Raw genomic sequence first — 7,216 nt, 5'->3', positions numbered from 1 at the left:
TACAATGTAAGTGCTACATAAATAGTTGTTGCACTGTTATGTTTAGGAATAATGACAAGGGAGAAACCTGTATACATTCAGTACAGATATAATTTTTCCCCACTATTTTTCATTGAATAGTTGAATCCAAGACTGCAGGGGGCTGCCTGTGTTTTTCTTTTTTTAGGGTAAAACTTACATACAGTAGAATACAAAACACCCTATGTGTACCATATTTTTTTAAGATTTTTATTGTTTTTAAAATTTTTTTTTATATATGATCATACATAATGGTGGGACTCGACACATATTGGTACACTTACAAGACATAATTTGGTCAGCTTCATTCTCCAACATTGCCTCTTCCCCTCTTGAAGTCTATTGGACTCCCTTCTATTTTTACATGTTCATTTTGATAAATTTTAACAAATGCGAATACTTTGTAATATGGGCTCTTTTCTGAGATACGAAACATTTCTATTATCCCCCGAAAAATGTGCCTTCCTAGTCAATTCCCACCTCACCCCATTTCTAGTAGGAACTGCTGTTATTTTTTTTCCCCCACTGTAAATCCATTTTGCCTGTTTTAGAATTTCATATAAGTGGAGCTTATAGCGAATACCTGTTGGGATAAGCCATCTTTTGCTCAGTGTATTGAGACTCAGTATGTTGTGGGTAATAGTAGATTGTTTTCTTCTTTTTGTTAGTTAAATAAGATTAATTGTATGGGCACCCCATAATTTATCCATTCACCTGTTAATGGACATCTTGTCTATTTCCAGAATTTTGTTGCTATGGGTACAGATGGCATAAATGTTCTTATACAAGTCTGTTTGGGACACATGCGTCTTATCTCTGTAAACAACTAGGAGTGGAATTATTAGGTGATAGGGTAGGTGTTTGCATCATTTTATAAGACACCACCAAATCTTTTCCAAAGTGGCTGTACAGTTTCTCACCTTCCTCAAACAATGTGTTAAGAGCTGTGACTGTTTTACATAATTGCCAACATGTGGCATTGTCAGTCTATAATTTTAGTCTTTCTGTAGATGGTGGTATTATCTCATGGTGAATTTAATTTTCATTTCCCTAATGACTAGTAATGATCAAGTTTTTACATATAGACTATTTGTAAATTTCTGTTAAAGTCCTGTGCCCATTTTTAATTGAGTTGCTTGTTTTTCTAGTTTTGATTTGTTGGAGTCATTTATAATTTTTTGGTCACTAACTAGATGTATCTTTGAGAATATTTTCTTTCAGTTGTGGCCTATTCACTGTTTTTATTTTTTATTGACAAATCATAATTATTTGTATTTATGGGCACAAATTGGCATTTTTAAATACAATATTCAATCAAACTATTTAACATATTCATTACCACAAATATTTAACACAATGATCAGAACTTTTTGAAATTTACTCAGTGAAATTTAAATTTACCATACTTAATTACTACCTGTATTCACCATGCTGGGCAACTGATCTCAAATAAAAAAATCAAATTTATTCCTTCTGAGGCTTTGTATCTTTTACTGTCATTGCTTTATTCCCAACCTTCCAAAAGCTTCTTTATTTAACTATCTACTTCTGAGTTCAATTGTTTTAAATTCCAAATATGATAATATTGTAATATTTGTCTTTATATTTTAGGCTCATTCCACTTAACATGATGCTCTCTAATGCCCTTCATATTGTTGCAAATATGGAATACTTTAAGGCAAAATAAAGTGTGAGTGTGAGAGAGAGAGAGAGAGAGAGAGAGTGAGAGTATGTGTGTGTGTGTGTGTGTGTGTGTGAGTGTAATACACCACATTTTCTTTATTCATCATATGTTGAAACACTTAAGTTTCCAAATGTTGGCTATCATGAATAGTGCCATAATGCACATGAGAGTGCCGATGTTTCCTTAACATACTGATTGCAAATCTTTTGGCTAAATGACCAAAAGTAAGATTGCTGGATAACATGGAAATATTTTTTAAGTTTTTGAGGAAAACTCTATACTGCTTCCCATAATGGCTATACTAATTACATTCCCACCAGCAGTGTAGAAGGGTTCACTTTTCTCCCCATCCCAGGCAACACTTTGTCTTTTTTTTTTTTTAATTAGTTGCTCAAGACAATAAAATGATCTTGACATATCATACATTTGATTCAAATGGGGTATGAATTCTCATCGCTTTGTCTTTTTTATACGAGCCATTCTAACAGGTGTGAGGTGCTATCTCATTGTGGCTTTAATTTGCATTTCCCCAATGATTAGTGATATTGAACATCTTTTAATGAATCTGTTAGTCTTTCAAAGTTCTTTGAAGTTCCTTGTCCATTTTTTTTTTATTGGAGTATTTGCTTTCTTTCTGTACTGCTGTTTGCATTCCATATGCATTTTGGCTATTAATTTTTTAATGGCTTTGAAATGCAGAAGATTCAAATTTTGTTGAAGTTTAATTTTTTAACATTATGATAATTGTTTTCTATGTCCTAAGAAACTTTGCCTGCTGTGAAGTTATGAGAATTTTCTGCTGTGTTTTCTTCTAAGTGTTTTATAGTTTTAAGATCAGTTCTATGTGTGATTACTCTTTAATTACCGTGTAGTGTGTAGTGTAAAGTGAGTGCCTTTTTATCCATGCAAATATTCTGTTCTTCTACATGATTTGTTCAAGAATTTTCACTATTGAATTGATTTGGTGTTTTTGTTGAATATAAATTGATGGTATAAATGTTGACTTATTTCTGTCCCATTGACATTTTTTGTCTATCTTTATGTCAAACTATCTTTTTTATTGTATTTATAATAGTTAATTATACAGGTAAGATCAGATAGTATAAGTTTTCCAACTTTATTATTTTTCAGGATTGCTTTGGATACTCTAAATTCTTTACATTCCTATACAAATTTTATAATGTTTATGTCTAAAAAAAAAAAAAACATGGAGTAATGATTAAGATCGCCTTGAATTTATGCATCTAAGGAAAACTGGCATTTTATTTGAGTGTTGAAGGCCTCATGCATGCTAAGCATATGCTCTACCATTGGACTATATATTTTAATGATATTGGCCCATCCAATTCATGAGTAGGGTATAGCTCTACCTTAACTAAGAACTCCTTTAATTTCTCTCAGCAATGATTATAATTTGCAATGTGGAAGATTTGTCTGCCATTAAATTTATTTCTAAGAATATTATAGGTCCTTTGTGTCCTTTCCAAAATAGTATTCTTTTTTTTATTATTTCATTTTCCAATTTGTTTTGCAGACAAAGTAGAGATAATATTTTTAGATTACTTTATATCCTGCAAAAGTCAATTTTTTTGCTAGATCTAGAAGTTGTTTTATGAGTTCCTTTGGATTTTCTATGTGAAACATCATGGGATCTGTGAAGACAGGTTTACTTCCTTTCCAATCTTTAAAATTTTGCTTCTTTTCTTTGACATATTATGCTGGCTGAGATCTCCTGAATATTGTTGAATGAAAGTAATAAGAGTAATGTACTGACCTTATTCTCAGTCTTAAGAGGGAAAACATTCAGTATTTCACCATTGAATATGACATTAATTTCTGTAGGTCTTTCGTAAATATCAGATTAGGAGTACCAGGAAATTTCCTCAGTTTGATGAGGTTTTGTTTTGTTTCATTTTAATATAATGCTGAATTTTGTGAAATGAATTGCCTGTATCCTTTGAAATGATCCTGTGAACTCTTCCGCCCTCCCACTCTTTCCCTATTAATGTGATGCATTATTTTGATTGATTTGTAAATATTAAACCAAGTTTTTCATTCTTAGGATAATCCCCACCAAGTTGTTAAATTTAATTTATTAATATTTTTTAAAGCATCTTATATCTCTTGGTATGAAAGGTCATTCTGGTCTGTGTATGTGCAGTTTCTTTGTTAGGTTTGGTGTTAAGGTTATGCAGCTTAGTTAAACAAGTTGACAACTTCCTGTTTTATGAAACTGTTGATGTAATAGTGGTGTTCTCTTTCTCCCTAATATTTGATACAACTCACCAATGAAACCATATAGGTTTGGCATTTTCTTTGTGGGATGGTTTTTGATAAAAATTTCAATTTCCTTTAAAAACATGTTTCTCAAATTTTCTTTTCCATCTTCTGCCAGTTTTGTCTTGTTTTTTAGTTTTAGTATCAGGGATTGAACTCAGAGGTGCTTAACCAGTGAGCCATATCCCCAGTCCTTTTTAAATTTTTTATTTTGAGACAGGGTCTCACTAAGTTGCTTAGGACCTCACTAAGTTGCTGAGGCTGGCTTTGAATTTGTGATGCTCCTGACTCAGCCTCCTGAAATACAGCTGTGCTCCACTGTGCCTGGCATCAGCTTTGATAAGGTATAATTTTTTTATAAGTATGCTTATTTCATCTGAATTTTCAATTTATTGACAGTTTTTAGTAATACTTTTTAAAGTTCCTGTAGGCTTTATAGTGATACATCTTCATTTATGTCTGGTATTTGTAATTCACAATCTCTGCCTTCTTTGTGTTAGTTGCCTATAGTATATAAAACATCATCCAGACTTAGTGATTTAAAATAATAACTATTTAACTGTGCTGGATGCCTCTGCTCCTGGAGTTTGGTTGCCAGTGGTGCAGTAGGGGTGCTGGGCCACATGTATCTCACGTCTACCAGGCTAACCAGGCTTGTTCATGGGGTGGCTTGGCAACAGTCCTAGAGAGAACTGCAAGTGTGCAAATTCTCTTTGAGGCCTGTGCTTAGTACTATTTCAAAATTGCTTTCTTCCTGTTCCTTTGTCCAAAGCAGTCGCAAAAACAATGTTGATTTGCAGCATGAAAAAATAACTACCAATTCCAAGCAAATGGGCTTGTAGGACCATTTTTTTTTTTTCTGTCTACTGTATTTTAAGGTATCTTGTTACAAAGTGATTGTCATGGATGTGGTAATTTTGTGTAGTTTGTCTGAGTTTTTCAATATTGTGAGATGGAGTCCTTGTGCATTTTTCCTGGTCTTACTGCATAGGAAGTTCTTTGGAGTCTCATCAAAGGCAGCCATTTCACCCATTAATACTTATGGAAATTCTGATTGCTAATGTTTTTGCTTTGTAAAAAATATATATATTGGTTATATGTGCATAACCACAAATCAGTAAAGATCCAAGTTATTTTTTTTGGTTGGTATTAAAACCTTTTTGTCCCATAATACCTGAAGAATTCAGAATGAGGCACTAGTAAATATGATCATGGCAGTACTGACTTTAGGCTTAAAACACAGCTTAGGACTTGAATAATTAAAATTGAAACTATAAATTATCTATAGCTGTTGACAAATTGTCTACCTTTCATCTTAGCTATGATTTATCTTAGCACAGGTAAAGTATTTATCCAGGATTCTATTTCTTTCTGCTAATAGAGCAATTCTTGGATGAAGAAAATGTAAGTGAAGCTAGGAATGGGAGATAATAGAAGTTCAGTTTAATTCCACCAGTCGTGAAATAGACAGTTAAGTCTAGCCATCAAGTGTTTCACTTTTTCAGAAATCTACTTGAAAAATCTACTTTAAAAAAATCTACTTTAAAAATTTCCAGAAATCTACTTTAAATATCTACTTTAAAAATTTAAAAATGTTTCTTATGAGTATATGAGCTCATCTGATGGATAAGTGCTCCTTTATAGCATTATTTCTTTCACAGAAAAGTTGAAGATAATACAAATGCATGATAATTGGGCATTGGATAAAAAAAAATGGCATATTCATCATGTGGAATATTATATAACCACTTAAAAGTTACACAAGAGTATTTAGTTACATCTACGGATGTTCATTATATATGTACATATATTCTTTATATATAATATATGTATAAATATATATAATATTCTAAAGCAGATTGTAAACTACTTGCCTGATATTATTTTTGGTAAAATAGTTACTTTAAAATACATATACACAAAGTCTTGAAAGAGGAAGCAAAATGTTAATAATGGCTCTTTCTGAATAGGGGCAGTATAATTAAAAAAAAAAAAAATTCTACTTGATATTTTGTTTAAGACCAGAAAGGTAAAGGGATCAAGGTGAGCAAGGAAGAAACCTGGGAGGTATTGGGGAGTGAAATTGATTCAATTATGTTTTTATGTATTTGCAAATATGCCACAATTTAATCCACCAATCATAATGAATACTCACCAATAAAAATATTTCTTTTATCCTATGCTTCTCAAATGGTGGTCTTTTTTTGCTTGTGTGGTAAAAATATTTACCATAAGATCTACCCCCCTTAACAAATTTTTAAGTGTAGGACAGTATTATTGACGATATATATATATTCACACACACATACTACAGATACTATAGTACAGCAGGGTTTGGTCTTATTTATCTTGCTTGACTGAAACTTATGGATTAGCAAGCACAAGTTCACCTCCCCTGGTCCTAGGCACTCACAATTCTACTCTTTGGTTCTTTGAGATTGAATCCACTGTGAGGTATCTAAAATAATCAATCACACACTATTATTTTACTTAGCACAATGATCACATTAGTTTTTTGTTTTTCTGGGTTTTATCCATAATTGGAGAATTTTTGAATGAATTTATGTTGAAGATGTAAGAAAAGTTTTGAAAAAATACTTTCACAGAGAAACTCTACATAGCCCATTTTCAGAGTTTCTGTGTTTCTTGTGGCCACTCTCTACATGCTGTTGTCTCAGACCTATGCTCACCTATAACCTGGACTGGTCTCCTCATACAGAAGGCTGGTCTCATTGCCGCTCTAATAGGACATGGCCTCATGAGATGCAGCAGTCACTTCAGGATTTTAGCTTTTGCTAATGTCAGAAGTCCTTGTAAAGACTGTTTTCTAAAAAGCATGATATTTTTATTTTTTAAATAACCCATAATTATTGAGAAAAAGACTTGTAAAAAGCTTTGGTTAGATGCAGAATCAGCATTTTAATTCCTTTCCTGTAACTCAAATATTCATTGGGTCTGAAGTCTGTAAAAAATCGAATTGGCTGGAAAATTATCGTTAAAAATAGCTGTAGTGTTGCATCTGTTAAAACTGTGCTTGTCTTGCAGTCTCACGAGCTCACCGACAGGGTAGCATACACCACACATCTGTGGTAAAGTGGTATTTTTGTTAAGTAAATCCCACTATCTTCATGGGGGGGAATGTAGACTTTGGCCAAATCTTGTTAGATCTTAATACTATGGCTACCAAAAAAAACAAAACATAACAAAAAACTTGGAGCTTGTGATACATATTTTATT

This window comes from Callospermophilus lateralis, chromosome 15 (assembly GCF_048772815.1).
Source record: "Callospermophilus lateralis isolate mCalLat2 chromosome 15, mCalLat2.hap1, whole genome shotgun sequence".
Classification (NCBI taxonomy): domain Eukaryota; kingdom Metazoa; phylum Chordata; class Mammalia; order Rodentia; family Sciuridae; genus Callospermophilus; species Callospermophilus lateralis.
This window is presented reverse-complemented; position numbering follows the sequence as displayed.